Raw genomic sequence first — 27,846 nt, 5'->3', positions numbered from 1 at the left:
AGGAGTTAAGCCAAGGGACACTGGCCCGTTATTGATCTTTAACTTGATTTAACCAGCCTCACAAATGCCCCAAGTGAATGTTGGTCAGGTTTCTCATTGTAATCTCTTCCTTCCAGTCTTTTAAATTTCTCCACACTGAGCTAAATAGAGCAGACTTGTTTGGGGCCCTTTAACCTTAAGGGGCCAACAGCGGGTCAATTTGGCCCGATACAGCCTTTGGCAGTGAGGTACTAAAACCTTTGTCTTAACCCCATTAAGGACAGTTTTACAGTCATACTTCAGTACTCAATGGTTTCAGACCTCATCAAACCCAGTACTCGTCACATTTTGACCAAAAAATGTCTTAGCTCTTAGCGCTTACTTGGGTCTTGTCACACCAGCTAGAACTTATAAGAGTCATGACACCGTCACGCAAGAAAAAATTTCTTATGGGAGAATTCATTCAGTACCTGCCAGTTTTGGCACTTGTCACAAGTTCCATAACAAATTAACGACAACTACCAAGATACCACTGTATTTAGCCCAATTATTTCTTTCACAGGTTTGTAGCTAAGTGTACTTAAGTTCTATAAGATACAGCCCAGAAAGCCACATAGGACTACAGATACAGAATTACCCATGTTACTAAGGTCTTTATCAATCAAAGTGATAGGGGAACTCAGTAGTTAAAGATTTTAGCTTTAGTTACAGTGGATAGGCTTAAGTGATTAATGTATATGGAAGGCTGGTGTTCCAGGAGCTGGAATATCTGACCTGCGTGACTCCAGGAGGTCGACAAGCAATTCAACCTGTGTGCCCCCGGGGTCTGCAAGCAATCTCACGGTATCTGAGGTAATCAGTGGGTAAAGAAATACCAGGAAAGTTACCACCAGACTGTAACTCTTATGAGACTAACCTCTTTCCAAACCCTTTACCTACCCTTTTCTCCTCCTTATCAAAAGGCATGCTTAAGATGAGATGTTAAGATGGTTTTTAGGGTATATAACCCACCATATTCTCAGATCACTGGTATCCAAGTAAAGCGCCCATAAAGAGTCAATCCTTGTCTATACCTACTGGGTCTGGTAGTGACAGGCAGCACAAATGCTGACTTTTTCGCTTTCAAAAGTAATTACTTATTTTCTGCCTGGGTATCCTTAAATAAGTCCTAGAATTAGACAGTTTACACAAAAGAACAAACAAGAAACAAGCAGTTACAATATGTAATAATAATTCAGCAACCCTTACAAAATTTCAGTTGGTAATAAGTCAGACACAACAGACCAGACAGTTGGAGAAGTGGGGTGGCTCAAACTTCTTGCTATATGTCAAACCTGAGTATTACTCTCTCTGAGGAAACAAACACGAGTTCCGCTCAGTCCAGGCAAGATGAGATGGACAGCCGCCTTGAGTCAGACCTGAACAAGCTACCGCTGCCCGCTCCTTCAAGGTTTGCAGAAGTGAGGTCAGAGTTGGCCCCCTTCCACAAGATGAGACACAGACCCAACAGGTAACAAGTAGAGCCTCAAGCAGGCTGACAGATAAGAATTCTTTCCCTTGGTTCCCACCGAGTTTCTCAAGTCTGAAAGACTAGAGCAGGCAAACAAGACATCTCCCTCTTGGTTCCCTGCAAGTTTTGAGTCTGTGGGGAGACCAGACAAACAAACTAAGGTTTCTCAGGAACCATATCCCTCCCTGTTCCCATTGGAGCCTGAGCCTTGGAAGAGGGTGGTTTTCCTGGGGTCATCACCCGTGACACCTTATCAGAAAAACTCTTCAATTTCAAAAACCAAAGCAAATTCAAAACCTAGTCCTTTTCAATTCCTCCTTTCTTACGCTGCAAACAAAAGTGCCACTGGTCAACAGCACAGGGTCATGGAACACCATCTATCCTCCGCCTCCAAGACAACAGGTCAGAGCAGCTGCTAGTGGGGGACCCAGTGGCAAGGGGTGGCAAGCCCTGTGCCTGGGGTCAACAAATCCACAGGCAAAAGGGGGCCCCTTTTGGCATCAGTGTTACCTGACAAGAGGAGTCCATTTACCTGCATGCATCAAATCCCACTAAGACACAGGCAGGATTTTGCAGCAATGAAACTAAGAGTTTATTGGTTGAAAGAGTGGACCATGCCTGGTAACAGGTTAGCTAATGCTCAACGACCTGAAACCCCCATGGCTTCTAGAGAGAAAATCATTAATTGTGGTAACTCAGAAAGGCAGGGTTGTGGTCAGGGTCATGGTCTCTACTGCTTGCTCAGCTCTAGGGTAGGAGGTAGCTGGTTGGTGCATCTGGTCCTGATGTCAGCCATAGCATTGCTGGTTTTGCTGCTTTTCTGGGCCTGCAGCTGAAACACAACTGAGACCTAGATGTCATCTCTAGTTTGACTGAAAGCTCTGTGTCTGGCGTCAACAGGCCTAAAGCTACGTTCCTAAGACTATTTGCTGCTGATCAGAGCCTTCTTGCCCTGAGGGCTTAATGATTAAGGGAGTTGTTCTGCAAGGAAGCAGGTGAGTGAGGGGGCTGGATGAGGCCAGTTTGAATCAGAAGAAAGGAGAAAAGGTCATATTAAAGAAATAAAGTTTCTACACTGTTACAGCATTATATTAGTATAACTAGTCATTAAGACACCGTTAATAAGATGGATAAACAAAATTAAAACAAAAATCGGAGTCCACTCAGACCTCTTTTTATTTGCAGATTATCTTAAAAATTAACACATTAAAAGTACAATTGCCCTGTACTTAAGGGGAAAAAAATAGCTACATAGAATATAACTAGTATTAAGACTTTTTAATTTGTTATTTAGCTCTTTGGTTCTTACAGATCCAAACTGGGTTAATTAAAAAAAAAATTTTTTAAGGCAGAAAGGGAAGTTGGAGATGTCACAACAAAATGGAAATTTTTTAAGTGTTACCGAGATAAAAGATTATGAGAATTTGTATATTTGAACAGGTTTTTAAAAGTTTAATAATTGATCAGAAATTTAACAATATTGCAAGCTGGTTTTTCAAAGTCTGATACAAATATTTTGAAAGCCTCAACAAATCTTCCTGCTGAGTAATCAGAAATGTAAACAAGGCTGGTGTAATTGAAGGAAAAAGGGGGCACTTTTGAAAACACAATTGGCTGAAGTCACAGGTGCCTGACACCCCCTCCACCTTTCTCCAGCCTTGTTAAATAAATGTTGCCAAGGGTACATGGAAACTCTGTGTCTCTTCTAAAATTGTTAGTGACTCTGCTTGTTTTGATCTGTGTGTGAGGTCTGCGTTTGTCTGTTTATGTATGTACAGAATGATGTTTTCTGCCTCTGGATGGTGTTACTGGTTTATAATATTTTACTGGCTTAAAGGAAATAAATATATATATATAAACTTAAAAATACAGTAGAAAATAACACAGATGCTTTTCAAGATCCGATGATCTGGGAAAATATTTTATATTAATGTTGGTTTAAGTTTGGTTGATGTTTTTTAGAGTTATTAACATTTCATATGGTATTTATGTTTCACCTGGATTTACAAAATTAAGTTCATGTTATCGCTGTTAAAAATTTGTCAAGAATATGGCTTGGTAATAATTAACTTTGAAATCACACAGCTGCCCAGCTCAGCACAGAAGCCACAGCTGCCTCCTCAGAGCTGACGTGGGCCCCCCTCCCCTGCAGCCAGTGCTGGGTGGGGTCGCTGGCTCCCCGTCCTGTCCTCCTCACGACCCTAAGCAGTGATGAGGCCTCTTAGTAAATCCCTTTGCAGTGGAATAAAGAAAGAAGAAAATGGAAAAGGAGCAAGGCGTTGGTTACAAATGTCTTTTTTTTTTATTAACTATGTTCTTGAATGAATTGGCAATTACCAATGTCTTAATAATAAGCAGATGTGTCAGAAAATATATATGAGACAAATGACCATGGAACCAAGTGAATCTCGGCAGCACAGAAGTGTAACAGCTTTAGAAGCAGGGAGCAAATCTGCACATATGCAGGCCCAGACAGGTCAAAATTAAGTCCTTCCAGTTTCTGTAGTTGGATCAGGCATTGGAAGAGTCTCCCAGCTATAGCTCTGCTAGTTACGTTCGGGCCAAACTGGACATGTCCAGGCGAGGAAGGAAAGTTAGAATAGGAAACAAAGAACTCAAGCTCTTCCCACCCCTTTTCTGTCCTGGCTGGAACATGTACTGACCACCTGTTCCCCTGGCTTCTCCTGCCCCAATTCCCTGTAGCTGAGGAAAAAACTGAACTCAACCAGATTCAGCAGCCATCATTGACCTGAGAGTAGCCAACAGGGCCACTATAGTATCTTTATAAGAAATTAGCATTTTGGTTGCGGGACTACTCTGGCCCCCAAGTTGCCATGACAGTTCAGGGAGAATCTAAAAAAGAAATCACTACCTGGAAAAAAGGGACGAGGATGAGCCGCTTCAGCAGTCACCCCACCAGCATCACAAGCCGGGAAGCACCCTGTCCCCTGCTCTTGCCTACATTTAATAAAAACATTCCACCAAGACCCCGTCGCAGCCTCTGGTCCTCCAAGGTCTTCCACTCTAACTTTCTGAGCACATACTTTGACTTTAATAGATTGACTGTGCCTTGTTACATCTTTTCATCCTCTTGAATTCTCTCCTGGGTGGCGACAAGAGCATAGACCCCTGTATTGGTATCAGGTGGAGGACTCCCCTGGCCTCGCTGGGCACCGCCTGGCATCACAGGGACCCATTCGGACACCACAGCCACTGATTATTTTGTGGCCACAAGATACAAACTGTTCAGGTAGCAACAGCTGCAGAGAAAGATGTGTCTGTAGAATCAGGTGTCACTGATTCTCAAATGTAGAGAAATCCTTCTGCAAAGACCCTCTTATTAGAAAATGCTAAGTGAACTTTCCTCTGATGTGCCTGGTGTTCCCAAGAGTACAAAAGAAAAATCAGAGGAAGGAGCGCCACCTAACACCACTCCCACAGCAGTGCTGACTAGCACATACCGGACTGGCATGGGGCGATACAGTTTGTACGCTGTGATTTGATATGATACAGTACTAGCTTTAAGTCTACTCTCACATTAAAGCAACGTGAATTTTGGCCTTAACTTGTATTTTAAAATGCATCATAATACCTATCCCCGACCAGCATGGCTCCGCTGGTTGAACACCATCCCACAAAAGCAAAGTGTCGCCAGTTCAACTCCTGGTCGGGGCTCATGCCTGGGGGGCGGGCCTGGTCCCCAGTTGGGCTACAAGTGAGGGGCAACCCATCGATGTTTCTCTCACACATCAATGGTTCTCTCCCCCTCCTTCTCCCTACCTTTCCCTCTATAAATAGATAAATAAATAAATACCCACCACATCCCTGCAGTTAACCTTGACAACTGCCTCCATTCACAGTGCTTTATAGTTAAACCATGACGGGGGCAATGAATAAAAGCAGAGAGGGGTCATGGCTTTTAAACATTTCACCACAATCCAGATGATGATCCCCACCTCTGCTCAGCTTTACAGCAGTGAATCAGGACAAGAAATAGATGTACTAATCACCAAAGGACTGAAGATGCCTGGGCTTTTATTCTGTAATTTTTCTAAGACTGTGTCCATTAAATGCAAACAGAAGCAGTCTTGGTGGAACAGGAGAAGGGATGCACACCTGAGGATCGGATCGATTTAAGTATTAGTCATGGCATACAGCCTAGTCCGCGCCCTGCCTCTTCCTAGGCGTGGGCTTTGTGGGTGCTCCACTGCTCCCCGCGTCATTTGCTCGTGGACCGTCTGGATTGGGAGCGCTTCACAAAGCCTGGACCAACAGCAGAACTGTGCCGATCGTGCCTACAGTGCAATAAATTGTGGTCATGAAACGTACTTTAGATGCTGCCATCTAAACTTTGATTCCTTCTTCTGGAAGGAATAGTTCATGTTTAAAAGTTCCTTCAAAGTGGGAATCCTGGGGGCTAGCAATGACGCCATGAAAATAACGGGTGTCGCTGTCACCTGGTTCTGCTTTAATGCCGGAAGCGGTTCTGCCAGCAAACGCTGGGTTTCCTTGATAATCCTCCGGGGCAACCCCGTCATCTTGACAGATCCCAAATTCAGCCTCTAGTCGAGTCCCCGGCCCTCTGGCCTCACGCACAGCGGACGTCCCAGGCTCTGCTTCTGGGAAACGCTGCTGGGCCCACCGCGCCTGCCGCCGCGCAGCCCCTCTGGAGAGGCGAGCCCTGCCTCGCTCACACCCAGGCAAGCTTCCCCCAGCCGTGGCCCCCTCAAGAAAAGGGATTCCCAGCCCCCCTAACAGGAGTATTGTCAGTTAGAAGGGGAGAACCTGACATTTATAACAGTATTTTATAACATATCTCTAAAAATGGTAAAATATAGTTCCAAATAATAATATTCTCCACTTCATATTAATATCACTGACTGGAGCCTCTTACAAATTAAGATTAGCACCGCTCTATTGTCTTTAACTTCTAGAAAACAAATATATTGAATGGTAATGACAGGATACAGTTTACCTCTTCGCAGCATTCAATATAAAAAAAGGTCTTGTTTCCTTGAATAGGAATCACACCCTCTAACAGAACATTTAGCACTCTGTGGCTTAAAACACAGCTCATAAAATATTTGCATGAGATGACTACAGAATTGTTGACAAAAAATGCACGTAGTTTTAATTACATACAATAAAACATAAATGAAAAAAAACATTCTGAGAGATTACATTCACCTAAAAGTAACAAAAAATACCCAGTATTCCCGGCAGGAGGAAGGCACTTACTATCCCACTGAAAGGCCAGGTCAAGCCAACTACTGCACAATGCGGTAAAGGAACAAACCCCATTTTCTTTTATCCAATGCGTTTTTGTAAATATGAATCAACAAAACATACTTTCCAGTACTATTAACAGCATAAGCTGCTTCCTACACAAAGTAGATTTTATACAGATAACACCTAGAGAAGCAAAGAATCAGACAATAGTCCCACGCATGAAAAGTTGAACTAGCTTCCAGTTGGACACAAGAAAGCTTCTTACAGCAAAGGTCGTTCTGATGGATCTTTGATGTGAATCTTGTGAAGACATCACTGGAAAACTATACCTCTAAGAAAATGGAAATCAAACAGATCATAGTTGTTTTGAAGATGCTCTTGACTAAAAGCACAAAGAACCCAAAAAATGACCTGGAAAAAGGTGTCCTATGTTAAAGCCCCTAAGTATCTATTTCCTTATTTGGTGGCCTTACGATCTGCCTAATGCCTTTGAGATAGCCTTCCAGATGTCATTAAGTGAGGCTACGGGTAAAGTCTAAGATGGAATCTCAGAACATAAATTCGGGAAAATCTAGTTCTTAACATTACCTACATGGGGATATCTCCAAACATAGATTTTTGGTCATATCACAGGTCTCTCCTCTTAAATCAAAATATCTAACATGTCAGTGGGGAGGAAAATAAAAGAAAACAAGATCAAATATTAAAGAATTCACATGGAAATATACTCTTTCATAAACTTTACACACATAAATATTTACTCCATTTATTGCAAAGAATATGGAAAAAAACTCTTATACCAATCACCCCCCCCCCAAAAAAGCATTATCAGTAATAAAGGGATATATGTGATATTTATATAACATATATATAATGCAGTAGGAATGTCCATCACATTTCACATGGCCCATTAAAAAAAAAACAACCCAAATACCAAAATAAAAAATACCAAACTGTAATGTTTACTGTTACTTTAACATAAAATGAATAAAATATCATTTTTTTTTTTAAAAAAGAACCTGTTTCCATATTAGAAGTACACTGGAATTCACACACTAATGGGCTTCAAAGAGTCAATAATGACTTAATGAAAAATCACTAGTTATTGATGATGTGTAATGCTATGGAAAGACGTGTCTGTCCCAGCATTATCACACTGTAATATTCATTTCTGAAAGAAATTACAGCCGACTCCTGGACAACACGGGCTTGATCACAAGGGTCCACTTTTAAGCAGCAATTCAAACACTTGTAAAAGGGTAAACTGTCATTTCAACTTCTGGCTGGGAAACCACAATTATTTACAATTTCAAAAGTAACTCTTTAACCTTGAAAGTTTTCTGAAACATTTTATGTCAATTAATTTCCATCAAGCCTTCTCAGGTTATTTACATTTTTATTTCCTTCAGTGGAAGTTTCACATATAAAGATGTGGGCCAGCTGAAATTTTTCCCACACACTTTACATTCATGAGGTTTTATCCAGTGAGTCCTCAGATGTCTCTGGAAAGGAGAGGAATAACCAAAGTCTTTGCCACACTACTTACATTCACTAGGTTTTATTCAGTGACTCCTCTTGTGCCTTCGTAAGGATGAGCGATCAACAAAGGCTTTCCCACATTCTTCACATTTATGCGGTTTGTCTCCATTGTGCCTTCTCACATGTAATTGAAGGTTTTTGTTACAAGTGAAGGCTTTTCTACATTCTTTACACTTGTAGGGTTTCTCTCCCGTATGATTCCTTTCATGTATTTGTAAGTTACTGTGATCTTTATAGGTTTTACCACATTGTTTACATTCATAGGGTTTCTCTCCAGTGTGAGTTCTTTCATGTCTTTGATACAAGCTAAGGCAAGTGAACGCCTTCCCGCACTGCAGACACTGGTAAGGGGTATTTCCAGTGTGCATTTTCATGTGTCCTTTAAGGGAGCAGGGATAACTGTAGGCTTTGCCACAGTGTTTACATTCATAGGATTTCTTTCCAGTGTGAAACTTTTTGTGTATTTCTAAGGAACTGTAATATCTGAAGGCTTTTCCACATTCCTTACATTCATAGGGTTTTTCTGCTGTGTGAGTCATTTTATGTGGTTCTAAGGATCTGAAATATTTGAAGGTCTTTCCACATATCTTACATTCATATGGTTTTTCTTCATTGTGAGTTCTTTCATGTCTTCGAAGACAACTCGGATACATGAATGCTTTACTACATTTTTTACACTGATAGGTCTTCTCTGCATTGTGATACCTTTCATGATTTCGATATGACCTAAGGAGAGTGAATGCCTTCCCGCACCGCGGACACTGGTAAGGGGTATTTCCAGTGTGTATTTTCATGTGTCCTTTAAGGGAGCTGGGGTAACTATAGGCTTTACCGCAGTGTTTACATTCATAGGATTTCTCTCCGGTGTGAAACTTTTTGTGTATTTCTAAGGAACTGTAGTGTCTGAATGCTCTTCCACATTCCTTACATTCATAGGGTTTTTCTGCCATGTGAGTAATTTTGTGTGGTTCTAAGGATTTGAAATATTTGAAGGCCTTTCCACATATCCTACATTCATATGGTTTCTCTGCACTGTGACTTTTTTCATGTATTTGGAGGTGGCTGGGATGCATGAATGCTTTACTACATTTTTTACACTTATAGGGCTTCTCTCCAGTGTGGGTTCTCTCACATGTTTGAAGAGAAGTGGAAGAACTAAAGGTTTTTGCACACACCTTACATTTATAAGGAGCATGTGCAGTATGTGTGATCATGTGTCTCTGGAGGATTTTGAGCCACATGAAGGCTTTCCCACATTCCTTACATTTATAAGGTTTCTCTCCATTGTGAGTTCTTTCATGATTTTCAAAGCACTGGAGGTAACTAAAGGCTCTCCCACATATGTTACATTTATATGGCTTCTCTCCATATCTCTGACACTCAGAGAACTTTTGTTCAGTATCACATCTGCTGTGTCTATTACGGGATGAATGATCCATAAGGGCTTTGTCAAACATTCTGCATTCACATCGTTTTCCTCCAGGAAGAATTTTCCTCTTCAGATTGAAATTTGGAATAAGGCTGATGTTTTCTCCACATCGACTAACCTTTTCCCCTTCACAGACTCCCTCCAACATATGACTTCTGTAAAAAACAAGAAACATATCATTAATTATTTTTATTAATAACTTTATGTTTATTAGTAAAATATTTGAACTATATTTTATGACTTATGCTGAAAGTGTAGGTTTTATGTTTTTCCCAAACTGTTCAAAATTTAACATACTGAGGGCTCTGCAAGACAAGTTTACCCTTGCTATTAATAAAATGGTGATATTCATATACAGAGTTGAATAAACACTGCTTCCTAATCTATTTTGCAAACACTGGTAATTTATGTCATATATAAGAAAGCAATTCGGTGAAAATTTTGTAAGATGTAATACATGTAAAGCAGCAGTTATTTTGGTTACTTCTTTTTAAAATTTCAAAGATAACTGATTTTTCATAGGAGACACTGCTCTCCCTTGTGCGTATGACTCACCTTTGCTTTCTCTTCTGGTTTTTATACTGATCTTTGATATCGTGATCTTTCCATATTTTACCTAAAAAAGGAGACCCAGAAAAATAATTCCAAAGTATTAGAAATTATTGAAAAATTAGTATATTCTACTTCTATGATGAGCCATGACAATTTGTCAATGTCCTTCCTTCCCAAATTACACATCTCAGACAATATAGATGAGTAAAAACCAACTGTGCTCTAATTGACCAAGTGAAGGGAACTGGTCATGCTCACCTATGGAGGCCAGGTGCCTGAAGGTTTCCCGCATCACGTCTCTGTAGAGCTTCTTCTGTGACGGGTTCAGTAAAGCCCACTCCTCCAGGGTAAAGATCACAGCCACATCCTCAAGGATGACTGACTCCTAAAACACTCCATAGATGTGTAGAGTAAAATTTGTGCGACTGAAAGCCTGAACATCTGTAATCCATTTATAAGGTTACACATGTGATCTATCCCCTACAAATATTTATTCAATGACTTGACCGAAGAAACTTTCTTTCCACATTTATTTCCTCATAAATTTAACACCGTCAAGCACACAGAAATTGTTTACACATTTTTACTGTGATCATATCACATCATTATTTCTCTAAGAGCAGGATACAATGCATATTGAGAAATGACAAAATCTATACAAATGAAACAAACAATATTATTTTAATAACATCAATGCCTCATAAAAATTCATTTAGCTCCTTTCTTATTATTAACAACTTACAGCACTCCTGAGTCAGAATGTGAAACCTGCATTCAATGACTAAAATTTAGTTAAGAAATAGAAGCTTTCCGATCACCAAACATGAGAGTATATGTTTGAACAAAATTTAGACCTAAATTTAAAACATCACTTTATAAAATATGCTAGCAAGAGGGCAGTAAAATGATATATTTAACTTTTGAAAGAAAAAAAGGTTATCCTAGAATTCTGTGTCAAGCAAAATTATTCTTCAAAAAAAAGGAAAGAATGTTCTGAGATAAGAACTGAGAAAATCTGTCATGAGTACACCTACTTTAGAGAATAATTCAAGAATTCATCAGAAAGAACATAAATGTTGATACCTGTCAATTAAAAATGAATGAATGTTAAATATTTTTTATTTTTTCTTATCATAATTAATGTAACAGATGACATACTGTTTTACATATTGTTTAAAACAATATAGACTTAAATTAAAAATAATGATAAAAGGCCAATTCTCCAAGAAGAGATTGCAATTTTTCCTGTGTATGTGCGTACCAGAGAGTCAAGCTACATAAGGCAAAAAGAATTTTAAAAGGCATGGATAAAAGCACTAGTATAGTTGTCAACTTTAACAACCCCTTACCATGAATTATAAATTCTAGCGGAAAGAACATTACCAACGAGAGAGAAACTCAACTGTGCCATGTAACAAATGGATTTCATTGTAATCTAAGAAATACTTCATTCAACAAGAGAATACTCATTATTCTCAAGTTCACATGGTACATTCAATAAGACAGAACACATCCTGTACTTAAAACATACCTTAACAAATTTGAAAGAATGGAAATCATACGCAATATGCTCTTACATCACAGAAGCATTACTCTAGAAATCAGTAACAGGATAGCTAGAAAATCCCCAACTGGGTGGTCATTCAAAAGGGCATTTCTGAATAACATATGGGATGTTTTTAAAAGTCTCAAGAGAAATAAAAAATTATTTTGAACTCCACAAAATGAAGAGACAACATTACAAGTTGTGGAATACAGAAAAAGTAATACACAAAAAGAAATTTATACCACTAAAGACATATACTAGCAAAAGTAAAAATCTATAATGATTAATGTGAGCATCCAACTGACAAAGTTATAATCTACCCTGTATCATTTTAACTAACATTACTAAATGGTAGGGACCATAGAGTATAATTTTGTTAAAGCCAATTTGTAAGTTGTGAAGACTTAATTAAATTTTAATTAATGAATTATTGGTTCAGAGCCTTCCTGATCACTATGGATATTTTTTAAGAATGGGTCTTATGACCGTAAATCAGGGCAGACTTGATTTTTACAGGGGGTATGCCTTTCTTTTCCATATTATTTCAGTAATTCCCCTAAATCTTGGGGTGCCTTGCTTTAATTTTATGAGAACCCAGGTATAACTGTAACTTGACACCAAGCACTGAGAATTCCACTAAATGTTGCATATTACTGCATTACAAAAGATGGTTAACAATCCAAAATTATTTTTATTGTTTTAAAAAGAAATTATTTTTTAAAGAGCAGGAAAGGGAAGGAGAAAGAGAGGGAGAGAAACAACAATGTAAGAGAGAAACTTATCAATAGGTTGTCTCTCATATGCACCCCGACCAGGGAGTGAACCCACAACCCAGGCCTGTGCCCCAACCCAGAATCAACCAATAATGCTTCGCTTTGCAAGATGATGCCCAACCAACTGAGCCACACAGGGCAGGGCCGAAATTATTTTTAGAGATTCAAAATCCAAAGAGTGACCTTTAATCATTTTTATTTAATTCTTCCTGTATATTTTGAATTTCCAATTAAGTCAAATTCTCTACCATTTTCAATACTTTTTGTGCCTCTTGTTCCTTTGCTCAAGTCACTACCTGCTTTATACTTTAGGTACTATGAAAACATCACAGGATTGTACAGTCTCTCTACCCTGGTATCCATTAAATTTTTCCTTCAGAGGGCCAAATCAGTGCCATCTGGGTTAGAGGCCACACCTACGAAAATGATTGCTATATAGGACTTAAGGATCCGGGGCTTGAGTCCCATTGCTGTGCCACAGACAGACTCTAAGTGTTGTCCCCAATAACCAGAAAGTCAAGATCTTTGTTGCAATAGAAACAGAGCCAGCAGAGGTACTTAAGGGTTCTGATAAACTCTCTGGTATTAGGTGAGTGAACTGAGCCCTCCATCAATTGGCTGCTTTTCCCAGTCTCTTCTCTTTCTCTCTCTTGAAGATGTGATCATCAGATAGGCGTACCTTATTCACACCATACAATATTTCTTTGTCCGCTAAGACTCCCTTCCTACTCTCAGGGCAACCCAAGCCTCTGTCAAAGCCTCACTCTAAGTGCAGGATCCAACACAGACATCTGCCCAGGATCATTTTAAAATTATACCATTCTAATAGTACTACTCCCAAAGGTAGATCCAACCTTGTCACATGTGGCAGCCATCCTCAGCTTGCACTGTACCTTGTCCCAAGTGGCTCCAACAGTGGCACACACAACAACCAGCCTTGGCTCTTCCAAGCAACCCAGACCTGACATCTGTAGCAGCCGACCTCAGATAAAATCGCTGCTGCCCCCCGCCACCCACAACCTGCAGCTGGCCTCTGCCCACAGCCAGCTACTCCAAAGAGGCTGCAGAGCTGGCATATTTGGAAACCAGTTTCGTCTCATGGGAGTGCCACATCCAAGTTACCATAAGTGACACACTGAGGGGGAGACTCAGTCAGCACCAGGACCCCTCAAAGCAGCTGCTGCCATTGGGGCCAAGCCCTGTACACCAGGTTGTGCACATTAATCATTACAAGTTTTAGTAGCTCATCAGCATAAGAAAAAATCCCACCCATAGTAGTACCCACACTAATCCCCACCAAACTATGACAGAAAGGCACACAGAACCCACCCAGGAGACACCTGTAGAGCACATGGCTCTGAGGACCAACGGGGATTGTGCCAGGTGGCCCACATAACACTTTCAACATAAAACCACTCTTGTAAAAATAGGAGACGTAATTGATCTATGTAACACACAGAAGCAAACAGAGAGAGGAACAAAATGAGACAATGGACTATTTTCCAAATTAAAGAAAAAGAAAAAACTCCAGATAATGAACTAAATGAAAAAGAAACAAGCAATCTAATAGATAAAGAACTCAAAGCAATGGATGAAAGCAATGGATGTAAAAATACTCAACAAAATCATGGTAGAACAGATGAACTCAATGAGGATGCTCACAAAGAGATAAAAACCGTAAGAAAGAAACTATTGGAACTGAAAAATATGATAACGAAATTAAAACACACACACACACACACACACACACACACACACACACACACGAGGGAATCAACAGCAGATTAGATGATGTGGAAAAACATATCAGTGATCTGGAAGACAAGATACTGGAAATCATACAATCAAAGCAGTAAAAAGATGAAAAGAACGTTAAAGAACAAAGATAGTTTAGGAGACCCTTGAAACAACATCAAGCACACTAATATTTGCATCACTGGTGTTACAAAAAAAAAAAGGAGAAAAAGACAGTGAACCGATATGAAGAAATATTGGCTGAAAATGTCTCTAACCTGGTGAAGAAAACTGACATTTAAGTCAGGAGACACAGAAAATTTTAAACAAGAGAAACCCAAAGAGACCCATAACACGATACAACATCATTAAAATGCCAAAAGTTAGAGACAAAAACAGAATCTCCTCTCTTTACGGCAAGAACTTGCCACCAGAACAGTGTGATGAGAACCATAGCTAAATCTAAGCCCAAATAAAAACAAGCCAAAATGAAAGAGGAAAAGTTACAACCAATATAACAGAAATATAAAGGATCCTAAGTATATACTATGAGCTATTCATCAACAAACGGGACAACCTAAAAGAAAAGGATGAATTCTTAGAAACCTCCACTGTTCCAAAAAAAGAATCAGAATGGCACAGACGATCTAAACAATGCAATTACCAGAAACAAAACTGAACATGTAGTATAAAAAAACAACAACAACAACAACAACCACAAAAAAAAAACCTCCCCCAATGAATTCTACCAAATACTTTTAAGGAATAAATACTTGTATTTCTTAAACTATTTCAAAATATCAAAGATAAAAATATTCTACTGAATATTCTACAAAGACAGCAATACCCTGATACCAAAACCAAAAATACTACAAAAAGAATTTACAGACCAATATGCCTGAGGAACAGAGATGCAAAATCCCTCAACACAATAAAACCACACTGGATTTAACAATACATTGTGAGGAAGTGGGATTTATTCTAGGGATGTAAATTCTATATTTGCAAAGCAATCAATGTAATACACATTAAAAATGCATAAATGTCATATGATCTCAATTACACAGGAGAATCATTTGACAAAATGCAATACCATTTATGATAAAAATTCTCAACAATGTAGGAACAAAAAGAACATAACATTAAAAAAGCCATATATGACAGACCAACAGGTACCATCATATACAACTTGGGGATAAAGTGCTTTATCCCCAAGATCAGGAGGAAGACAAGGATGACCACACTCATGACTATAATCAATAAAGTTTTGGAAGTCCTAGCCATGGCAATCAGACAAGAAAAAAGAAAATAGAATAAAAGTCATCAAAATTGAAAAGGATGAAGTGAAATTGTCGCTACTGGCAGATGATATAATACTGTTTATAGAAAAAACCCTAAAAACTCTATCAGAAAACTATTAGACTAAATAAATTCAGTAGGGTTGCAGGGTAAAAATATACTAAAATCAAGCACATTTCTATACACTAAAAACAAATGATCAGAAGGTAAAATAAGGAAAACATTATCATTTACAACTGCATAAAAAATAACCAGAAATAAATTAAATTGAGGAGGCAAAGGCTTGAAATCTGAAACTGTAAGACATTGATAAAAGATTTTGAACACAACAAACATACATGTAAGGATATACCATGCTTATGGACTGGAGGAATTCGTATGTTTAAGCGTCTATACTACCCAAAGCTTCAATGCCTCCCTATCAAAATCATAATGACATTTTTCAAAGAAATGAAACAAATAATCCTAAAACTTATGGAACCATAAAAGACCCCAAAAGTCAAAGAAACATTAAGAAAGAAGAACAAAGCTCTAAGTCCCAGTCTCAATGATTTTACATATACTATAAAGCTTTAGTACTCAAACAGTATGGTACTGGCACAAACACTGACAAAGCAGAACAGAATACAAAGCACACAAATTAACCCAAGCTTATATGGTCAATTAGTCTATGATAAAAGAGGCAGGAATATACAATGGGGCAAAGACAGTGCCTTCAATCAATGATGTTAAGAAAATTGAGTGGGCACATGCAAAACACTGAAGATGAACCACATTCTTACACCATAAACAAAAATAAACTCAAAGTGAATTAAAGAATTAAATGGAAAACCGGAAATCATAAAACTCCTAGAAGGACACATAGTCAGTAAGCTCTTTGACATCAATCTTAGCAATAATTTTTTTGGATGTGTCTCCTCAGGCAAGGACAAGAGCAAAAATAACCAAATAGGGGGACACCAAACTAAAAAGTTTTTCATTGTGGGGGGAAAAAAACATGACCAAAATGAAAAGACAACCTACTGAGTAGGAGATATTTGAAAATGATTTTTCAGATTGGGGCTTAATATAAATTCATACAACTCAAAAAAATTTTTTAAACCAATGAAAAAATGGATAGAGGATATGAATAGACATTTCTCCAAAGACATACAGATAACTGCAGACATGTGAACAGATGCTCATCAATAATTATTAGAGAAAAGCCAATCTAACCACAATGAGAAATCACTTTACACCTACCAGATGGCTACTATAAAAATTCAAAAAGGAACAAACATTGGCGAGGATGCAGAGACAAGGAAACCACCGTGTCCTGTCAGTGGGACTGTAAACTGGTACAGCCGCTGTGGGAAACATTATGGAAATTCCTCAAAAAATTAAAAACAGTACTACCACACGACCAAGGAATTCCAATTCTGGGTATTTTTATGAAGAAAACAAGAACACTAATTCAAAAAACATATGCACCACTATGTTCACTGCAGCATTACTTACAATAGCCAAGCTAGGAAAGCCACCTAGGTGTCCACAGACCGATGAATGGATAAAGAAGATCAGGTATTTACATATAATGAAATATTGCTCAGCCATAAAAAAAAAGTGAATGGAAAGCTTGCCATTTGCAAACCACGGAAGGACCTAGACGGCATTAAGCTCAGTGAAATAGGTCAGACAAAGACAAATACCAAATGTGAGATTCAAAAATATAAAAATAAACCAAATTAACAAACAAAACAAAAGAAAAACAGACTCATAGAAACACGAAACAAACTGAGGGCTTCCAGAGAGAACGGGGACAAAGGGGATGTGTGGGAAAGGTAAAGAGGAGTCAGAGGTACAGATTTCCAGTTATAAAATAAAGCCGTCCATTTTGTACATACAAGAATGTGCCGCGCAGGGAATACAGGCAGTATAACAACACTGTATGGTGATAGTTACCAGACTTACTGTGGTTGTCACAGCGTAAGGTGTATAAATGTCAAATCACTATGTTGTGCACTTGAAAATAATATAATATCATATGTCAAATACACTTTAATAAAAAATAAATTTCAAAAAGGATTTTTTAACAGAGTTAAAAAAAAAAAAAAGCGCTTGTTCTTTCAGGACTGACCATCTAATAGACGTACCCCACAGGGTGTAATTATTCCAGTAGCTGACCCGAGGCCCAAATTCATGGTGAGAACTCAGTTTCAGTCACAATTTCACTCAAACACATACACAGGCTCCGGTCAAGACACTGACCCAAAACCACTATAAGGAAGGCCCCATTTCCACACTCATGCTCCCAAAATACAACAAACTATCAAAACTTAAAACTTGGAGTACCATGCACAGAGAACCCAGGCTCCGCAGTATCAACAATGTAACACAGGCAGCAAGGCTTACAGAAGGTCCCCAGCAAGGAACAGCTCCTGTCCCTAATTGTCCAAGTTTCTCATCAGCCTGCCCAGATAAGGAAGGAGTGCGGGGGGAGTGAGCGCTGAGGCTTCGGTTTTCAGGAAACAAACATCAGACTTGGATCCACAGTACTCATGACAAGAACAAGCACATGTAAAAAAAATATGCATTATAGCACTGGCTTGCTTTTATATGAAGAAACACTAACAGAAAATTCTACAAATAATCAAAATTGGTCATTTCATCAGGGTAGCTACAGTAAAAGGCTGGAACTCTACTGAGATATGCAGGCAGCAGGTCTTCTTAGGTTAGTTACCTCGCTTAAGTATTTCCATGAATTGTTTATTTAAAACAAAGCTATTTATATACACTACATTTTCCAATCCTTAATCACCGTATCTAACTTTTAAATTTTAAAATTAACTTTTTGACAAAACCACTCCAAAATTCAATCTTTTAACCATTTAAGGATACAGTACTAAGGACCATCAAAAACTTGCAAATCCCTTTCTGATAAAAAGGACAAGAGACATTCTAATATATTTCACTCTGAAGATAGTTATATAATGACTACCTGCATTTGGGGTTTGTAATTAAACCCCTCCTCCAAAATGAACTAGGAATTCCAAAGATTTCCCTGTTGTGAGGTGTTTTCCTAATACCAAAGAATATAGAAATTCAATCGTTTTTCCTCACATCCATTTAAATAGGAATTCATTTGCCTTAGAATTAGTATGACCTTTTAATAATCAAACTGTTCTAGAGATATAAACTTACAAATAATAACCAAAAAAAATGGAAAAAGTATCTGAGACATTTCACTTCTTTTGCTTCTCTTGTCTAAATAGAGCCAAAATTCTATCAATTACAGAATTTCCTTGCCTCACATGGTATACCTCAACTTATACAGTAAAAGCCCAAGTGCTAAGGTAAACTAAACGAAAAGAGCTGTAATGTTCAATGGAGAGAAAAAAATCCGAAGAAAAGAAACTCAGATCTTGGAATCAAAATATATTGGTCTGCTTCCCTAGAGTTCAGAAGAAAAAGCCACCGTAAGAAAACCGAATCTATTTCCCGTTTGCATAAAGAGGGTCTCCATAATAAATCTGGCAAAGCTCATTGAGGACAGTTACATCAGAGGGTGATCTGATTACAAAGTCGCAACTGGGTGAGTCAGGAACAGTCATCCAGCCTCAGGCCTTTGGTTCCTACTACAAGGTTGCCACACCTCTGAAATGTGAGCGTTCTGTCTTTTTTCAGTCCCCTGAGCTGTAACCTCCCTCAAGGGAGCACAGAATCTTGATCAGTGTCCTGTAATCCATTCCTAGCCTTGCCTTCTTTCACCTTCGTGTCATTTGTTTGTTCCCCGCTTAATTCCAAAAGTGTTAAAAGAACTGCAAACACATTCTCAGGAGCATTTTCTCAGCCTGATGGGTTCTTGCTTCCAGGCCTACCCTATGTTTCGGCCAAATAAACTCTTTATTTTTCCAAAGCTTTGGACATTTTTATGTTAACACCAGATTTGAGGTTCAGACAACCCCAGTTGAGACAAAACCCCCAGAGTCGGTCAGTCGGTGGGGAAGGAGGGTGGGGACACCTGAGCAGCCCCAGGACAGGACTCCCAGAGCTCCACACCCTCTCCTGCAAGCAGGGAGGCGCTCCCTCCCCCAGGCTCCCGTTCGCCCAGTTGAGGACACGCCAGCCTGTTTTAGTTTAAGGTTCTGACCCAAATGACCCCCCAATTTCATGAACCACTTGTCTGTGAGATAAAACACTTGATCTTCAGACTTTCTCAATGTGCACAAACTATAATCTGAACACAAAACAACAAAATCTAAAAATGCCTAAGCGTAAAAAGCCACAACTACAACTGGGAAAGGACATCATCACGAAGCCCTTCCCCACCCCTCCCTGCTCTGTTCCCCATTCCCCACCTGCCTTGCATCCCCAGCTCTCCAGGCTCTGTGGCTTTTCTCTGTTTTGCAAGACTAAGCCCTGGAATTACATATTAAAACTCCAAAAATAAAACTAATGTCAGAAACTTACTATACATGCACAGGAAGAAAGAGTGAAAGAATTCTACAAAAACAGAATAAAACACTGCAATATTTTTATTTTTTCTGAGTTCACACTTTTCGTGCCTGTTTGGAACTATTTTATATCGCCTTTCAAGCTCTATTAATGACATTTTACCTTTATTGAACACAAATGACACTTAAACTAATAAATGTTTTCAAGTGACAAAGCCAGGGAGGGACAATGCTGACAGGAGAGAACACCCAGGAAAGTTTCCAAGGAGAAACTTTCCCTAAAAGGACTTCCCAGGGGATGTCTGTGCCCAGGGAAGGTCCTGGGGGAGACCAACGAAGATCTCATCTACGTCTTCAGATAGTTATTGTCGGCTTTCCTCTTATGTAAAACATCCACAACAAATATAAACCGTTAAAAATTACTATTTTTTGAATAGCAGCCACTATTTTTTGAAAAGTCAGACTGTGACTCCAAGACCCATATATGGCATTGGGAATTTGAGAAGGAATTTGGAAACTCGGAGATTTATTGCCACTCCTAGGAAGAGCCAACTTAGGGGAACAGGATCTTGGATTTGAGAAATGCTTTCCAAACAGTTTGAAAACTTAGGGGAAAAAAACTGTTAACCCAGAGATGAAAAGAGAACCACAGCTCCTCCCGCTCAAGAACCCCGGAAACCAAGTCGGAGCTGCGTCCGGATCAGTCTCGCGTCCGCGGACTCCACTCTGGACCACGGGGCAGATGGGTCTTGCCTCGGACGGTTCCAAGGGCCCCTAGTCCCCAACCTAGAACCCCAGCCATGCACACTCACCATTTCCCAGCTTCTGGGGTCCCCCTGCATGGTCCCTTCTGCTCCCGCGGCGGGTACAAGCCACAGCGGGACTGACGCTGCAGCAGAGGTGCCTATACCGTTTATGCTCAGGTGAGACTCGACTCAAGGAGGCCAGGAATGTCCACAGGTTTGCTGAGCTGCGCCACCTGCCCTGCTCCACCCCTGATTGGACAGTTCGCGAGGACCCGCCTCCCTTATTCCTGAGTGACAACCAAGGAAACGGCTCAGATGGCTAAGCAGAACCAGCTTCCGCTGGTGGGCGGGATCATCCCCTCCAGGGAAGTTTCTTCTTCTTTTTTCTTTTTAATCAACACACAAACTATTTAACAAAAGTAACAGGTATAGTCAAACAGTCAATTTTATTAGTAGAAAAAGTGACTAGAAGAAATTTTATGTTAAACACCTTACAGTAACCTACTTGCAGTTGCAGTTAACTGATCTCTATAGCTGTGAAGAATACACCTCATGCACAGGTATGAACACTTTGTATATTTTTTTCAAACATCCACTGAACACTACCATATATTAAATTTGAAAACAATTTTTACTGACGATCCCCACATATACTTCAGTTCTGTTGATCTTTTGGACGAGGCTGGCTAAAGGGAAAAATATATTTGGCTCCTGAATCATGTCATGAACCCCGCACAGATCGTTGGACACCAGGTCTCCACTCTTCAGACATCACAGGGGTTTAGGGTAGTTGTTTGGAAAATTTCTTTGGACGACATGACATTCCTGTACGCACTGTGTTCGTGGATTTGTCTGAGGACTAGATCTGCTTATGCACTATTCTGTGTGTGTTGGGGACTGGGGGTGGTTACGGGGCAGGAAGAGCGGGCTCAGCTATCAAATGTTCTCCCAATGCCAAGGCAAGGGTTGGACTGTGACCACCCCTAGGGACGTTTGCTTTTAAACAAAACTTCCTGATTCTAAAGGGATCGTGGCATCTTCCTGCAGCTTATTCTGAATGGGGACACAGATGTGCATAGGAAATTTCAGATGTTGAGATGCTCTTCTCCTCAGCAAAAGGGTACCAGAGGGAGAGAAGTATTCCCCCGGTGAGAGGTTGGCAAACACACTTAAAACCGTAACCCTACCCACCTGCATGCAGCGTCCTCAAAGGTGCATCTGGCCTTTCCTCCATCCCTGTCTCACTCTCCCTATTCCGTCACTCCCGTCAGCTAGGATCCCTCCAAAATAAACTACATTTATTCCGCTCCACCCCCAAAATGCTATGGACTGGAAAAATGTTCATGATATATTACCAAATTAAAAATAAGTGTGAGCCCTGGCTGGTGTGGCTCAGTTGGGCAGGTGTGGTTCTGCAAACCAAAAGGTAGCAGGTTCAATTCCTGGTCAGGGCACATTCCTGGGTTGAAGTTCGGTCCCTGGTGGGGGCACAGGCGAAGGGCAATCCAGTCAATGTTTCTCTCTCTGAGACACCAATCCAGGTGATGTTTCCCTCTCTTTCTCCCTTCCTTCCCAAATAAATAAATAAATAAGTAAAATATTTTTAAAATAATAATTGTGAAACACAAAAAAAGGTTTATAAACACACTTAAAAATTACCTTACCATATACAATAGAGAGCCTGGCTCCATACTGACGTTTGCTGACAGTGTTCAGACATCTACCCAGCCAATCGCCACCTCCATACGTGTGGTGTTTTAGCTAAAGAGTCCCATGACTTCCCAAACATTTGGAGCTGGTGGCAAATTTGAACCCAGCAGAACCACATGGGTTCAGAGACTCTTCTATGAAAGATCATAAGCTTGAGCTGTGCTCAACAAAACTCACAGGTGTACATTTTAAAGTAGGAGAAAATTTATTTTTGGTAATTTTTCAGTGTGTAATATAAATGAGATTTATATTTATAATATACTGGCTTTGATATCCATAAGGCAACTGAATTTCTATTTTCACCAATATAAAAACAATAAAAGATTTTGGAAAATGGGATTATGTGAAAACTCAATGGTTCAAAACTTCTAATTATTTATATATTTGAATAGCTTTATTGAAGTATAATAGACATGCCATATAATGCATCCCTTTAATGTGTACAATTCAGTAAAAACACATTATGGGAATACCTAAAACCAAAAAAGACAAAAAGAAACAATCAATGTAGTACCAATCACTGGAATTTACCTAAAATTAAAGTCAGACAAAAACTGTTAATCAAGGAAGCTCACATGACACTAAACATAATAAACAACAAAACAGCACAAAAACCATACAGAATTTGCTCCCACTCAGATCACAGAGGCATTAATCTAGAAATCAATAACACAATAGTGAGAAAAATCCCCAAATGTGTGATCGTTCAACAAGATACTTTTAAATAATATATCGAATTAAAAAAGAAGTCTCAAGAGAAATTTAAAAAGTTAGTTTCAACTCCATGAAAGAAAAATACATCAAAATTTGTGAGACGCAGCAAAGCCTATAATGCCCAGCATTCTTTTGTGTTACCAAATACACTAGCAAAAAAAAAATCTATAATCATTAATATGAACATCCAACTTAGAAAATTATAAAAGGAAGAGTTAATCAAACCCAAAGTAAGCCATATAAAACAAAAATCAGAAAAGTAATTGATATAATTGTGGAAGGTTGATTTAAAAGTTAAAACAAAAATAGCTATTTCTTTGACCGAATGAATAAAAAAAAAAAACCCAGCTATTAAATATAACTAAGAAAAGAGGGAAGCAGGAATTACAGCATAAGGCCATCCTCCATCATGGGTAATTCCCGGAGGTGTGAGAGGTGGTCACTGGAGCCTTATAATGAAGGAGTCTTTGAGGACATGACAAAGTGTGCCCATTGTGTGGCAGTTTAAACATTCCAGAGCCTTCTACAGTAGGGGTGCCTATTCAAAGTTGACAGTTTCCATGTAACAGCACAAAGAGACTCAAGCATATTTATGAACAAAGAATATGTTGCCGCACAAACACACACACAAAATCATCTAGATAATGTGGGGGATGCTGAGTGTACTATAGTTATGTCTTCATGGTGTCAAAAAGATTGTGGCATTTTGTTCATTAAAATAGTTTTAAAAAAAAAAGGTAACCAGGGCATCAGGCCTCACATGTTTCAGGCAATGGTCCATCTCCCTTGTGCAAGCCCCTTTCTTTCAACATATGCATTTCCTAAATGTCAAAAGACTGGGTCCAACTGAGAAGGTCACGAAGGTAATGTCATACCTGTTCTGGAGCAAGGTAAATGCAGTTCAGATCTTACCTGCAGAGACTGTGTGCAGCAGCAATGGTGTTGAGGTTCCCTGAGGGCAACCAGGTAAAGGTGTATCCTGTCCTTTCTTCAAGGAGAAGCCCAACTGTGCTAAAAAGGCTGTTAAAATAGGTATTGAATAGAACAGACTTACCCAAAACTATCACAGCAGAATACGTACCAGTTACTTAGTAAATGAAGTCCGTAATTTTCATAATGTTAGAAAATACAAATACAAATTTATTTGCTAAAAGCACTACCTCATGATTGCAGTGATCCAGTGTGAGGAGCTATTCATTCTTTTTTTTTTCTTTTTCCTTTTTAATAGGTATAACATTTATTAATGATTCCTTAAATATACTGTTTTAAACATCATACCTAAAACATTACTGTGCTGTCATTACCCATTAAAATAAAAACTCAATGAGATCAATAACATAGGGTAACTACAGGACAATATTTTGAATTAACATTTCAAATGTAGATTTAGCATGTATTTTATTTAAAGCTTAAACGATAAGTGTTTCCTTTTGCTAGATGCTACTGATTTTTTTAGAAACAGAGCTGCTCCACTCTGGATCCACTGGTCTTTGTCACCTCCACATAGAACGTCCATATTGGTCACCACATGGTCCCTTTCTGCACTTGAGTAAACAGGCGAAGATTTGCACTCATCAGGGGAATATGGGCCATATGCTCCCTGTGGAATCCAGCCCATAAAACAAGGGAGAACTGATACACTAGGAGAATCATGCTGATTTTCAGAAAGTCGATTTCCATCAAAACTGCATCCTTCCAATAATAAGCCACTGACCTTGATCTGCAGCTTTGCTTCTTGCAGTCGACCTTTCCAAGAGGCTACAAATTTAAGGCTATCCATAGAACAGCCCGTTGTACTTGCAGTTCCTTGGCAAAGAGAATTGAGAAATGTGTCTGGGTAAAAGAGTTCTGACAGGTCAAGTGTATCAGAGAGAAGAGCCTGTCCTTACAATTTCTCTACCCAGGTCTGTATTTCAAGGGCACGAGATACAAGACCTCTAAGGCATTGTAAAGGATCTTCTGGGCCTTCCCACGTGCTCTGCCATGTGAGAGGGCACCTGGGCTTGGCAAAGGCTGGGCAGAGTGGGCTAGAGACACCCGCGGAGAGACTGGGGAAGGAGGCCCTGGGGAGCAAACCCAGAGAGCAGCTGGCAGGACCCTGGCACTGACCCAGGCCCCCGTCAGCAGCAGCCGTCCGCTCAGGCAGACCGCCTCATTCTTTTCTAGGTTTAAAAACAAGCAAAATTCATCTGTTCAAAGTATAACTGGAGAACATTACTTCCTTCTTTTCTAAAATTTTTATTTATTGATTTGAGAGAGAATTTGTTGTTCCACTTATTTATGCATTTATTGGTTGTTTCTTGTATGTGCCCTGACCAGGGATCAAACCCACAACCCTGAGTATCAGGATGATGCTCTAACCAATGGTACTACCTGGCCAGGGCCAAGCAAATCACTTCTTTCTAATAAGTTACTTATAACCGTTTTCAATTCTTGAAGGCCATGTTTAATTCACACTGGGCCATATTAGCTAACGTTACTAAAAGTTAAGGACCATAGAGTCTCATTTTGTGAAGCCAATTCAAAGTGGTAAAGACTTAATTTAATCAAATTTTAATTTATGAATTATTGTTTCAGAGCTTTCTTGCTCACTAAGGCTATTTTAGGAGAGTGGGTTATATGACCATAGGTCAGTCAAAGCAGACTCTTGATTTTAAAAATAAAGTATATGCCTCTCTCCTCCATATTATTTCAGTAATTCCCCTAAGACACAGGGTAACTTGCTTCAATTTATTGAGATCCCAGGTATAATTACAACTTGAGACCCAGCATTGGATTGTATAAAAGGTTGCATATTACTATGTTACACAAGATGGTTGACAATTCAACATTATTCTTAGAGACTCAAAATCCAAAAAGTGTTCTTTATTTTTTTTCCTGTAAATTCTTTCTGTATAGTTTAGATTTTCAACTGGGGCAAATTGTTTATCTTTTTTACTCTTGTTGCTTTTCTCATACTATTGTCTGTTTTGTATTTTATGCCACTATATAAATAGTGAGAGAGTATGTAATCTGTCAACCCCGCTATTCAAAATCTTTTTTCCCCAAGGGCCTCAAATCAGTGACACCAGGTTTAGAGGCCTCTATGGTTGAAATAATTATTGTATAGGACGTAAGGACCCTGGGCTTGAGTCTAGTTCAAACTAGTCCCATTGCTGTGCCACAGACTGTAACTGTTGTCACCAAAACAGAATCAGGATCTGTGTTGCAGTAGATGCAGAGGCAGCAGCAGCAGATGTACTTAAGGATCCTGGTGAGCTGTCTGGTATTACAGAGTGGGCACCCGAGGCACAGGCACCACCAGCCAATATATTCTCGTGCTGTCGGGTCCTGTAGGTTCCGGTGCCGGCCTGGGCATCTGTCCCTTGCTTCCAGTGGAGGCTGACCCTGAGCGGGGCGCCCCTCCCAGAGCTAAATACACAATCCGAGCCCTACAAGGTCCAGGCGGATCTCCAAGCGCCAGGCAGAGGCTTATCCAGGGCGAGCGCCTTCAGTAGCCCCCACCGTGTACCACAGAGCCCTCGCTCCTGCCTCGGCTCCTAGCGCGCCCACGGACGCAGCCTCCAGCCTCGCAGTGAGCTCCCCTCCGCCGTCGAGCCCCGGCCGGGCTTCTGGCGCTTGCCTCGGGCGGCCGTCGGGGAGACCCGCGCGGGGCACGGGACCCCGCCGCGGGCTTGCCGCTGGGCTGTTACACTCGCTGAGGCTGGGCGCCTCCAAACCCGCGCCGCTTTCGTTTGTTCTTTGCAAAGATCGTAATTGTGGGGATAGCGCCCTGGTGGCCCCGAAGCTGGGCAGGCAAGGCTCAGGGTCGGAGGGACGCCGATGAGAGGCCTCCAGCCCGCCGGGCGAGGACTGGAGAAGGTGCACGTGGAGCGCGGACGGCGGAGTGAGGGGCGAGCCCCGCGTGGGTTTCTGCCTGCAGCCCCTTCCCCGTGGAGAGGGGTAGGTGGCCGGGGCTCCAGGGGTAGGGAGCAGGCGGGGTACGGGGGCCGATGTCAGGTTTTGACTTCATAAAAGTCACAATGAGTTCTTACATCATCCGGACTGCAGGAGATGGTTTCCCCAGATACCCGATTATTGCGGTGGTCCCCCCGGCCTACACGAGTGTAGAACCCGAGTCTACACCAAGTCCAACGCACTGAGGACGGGGAAACATTATCCAGATATTTTGGGTGGGCCCCAAAGGCGAGCTCCTTAGACGCACCCCAGTCAGCTCGGTCATGCAGGTGGGATATGAGCGGTTTCCAGCCTGCTTCCCTCTCCCCGGGCACTCGTCTGCCTTGCAGATTCGGGGCTGGCCCTGCGGGTCCCCACAGACCGCACCTGGCGGCCGCCGCGGCTCTTCCGCGGCTCCTGGCACCTCGGGGCGCTTGGGCTCCTGCTGCTGCTCGAGGAGCAGCACTTGTTCGGGCCGGTGGCGGCTATGCGCCCAGGGACTAACCCCCTCCTCTGCAGTTCCCAGCGGGACCGAGGATACCCGAGCCACACCAAGCCGCCTGCACCCTCACTCCGACCGCGCGCCCACGCCGCGCAGGCCTGTGGCGGGGCTGCTAGGGCCCGGGGCACCGCCCACCCTGCTCACTGGTGCCCTCCCCATCACCCCCAGCCACACACACCTGCACGCGCCGGGATCCTGACACTCCAGAACTCGAG

General features: G+C 40.7%; 2 pseudogenes; one reads left to right on the top strand and one right to left on the bottom strand.

The window, feature by feature from the left end:
* Positions 1–3,874: 3,874 nt before the first annotated feature.
* LOC129061494 (cAMP-responsive element modulator-like) lies at positions 3,875–5,031 on the top strand (annotated as a pseudogene).
* Positions 5,032–5,622: 591 nt separating this feature from the next.
* LOC129061493 (ubiquitin-conjugating enzyme E2 N-like) lies at positions 5,623–6,027 on the bottom strand (annotated as a pseudogene).
* Positions 6,028–27,846: the final 21,819 nt, after the last annotated feature.

Source organism: Pteronotus mesoamericanus, unplaced genomic scaffold, assembly GCF_021234165.1.
Source record: "Pteronotus mesoamericanus isolate MK-2021 breed Mesoamerican mustached bat unplaced genomic scaffold, CSHL_Meso_final scaffold_636, whole genome shotgun sequence".
Lineage (NCBI taxonomy): Eukaryota > Metazoa > Chordata > Mammalia > Chiroptera > Mormoopidae > Pteronotus > Pteronotus mesoamericanus.
This window is presented reverse-complemented; position numbering and strand designations above follow the sequence as displayed.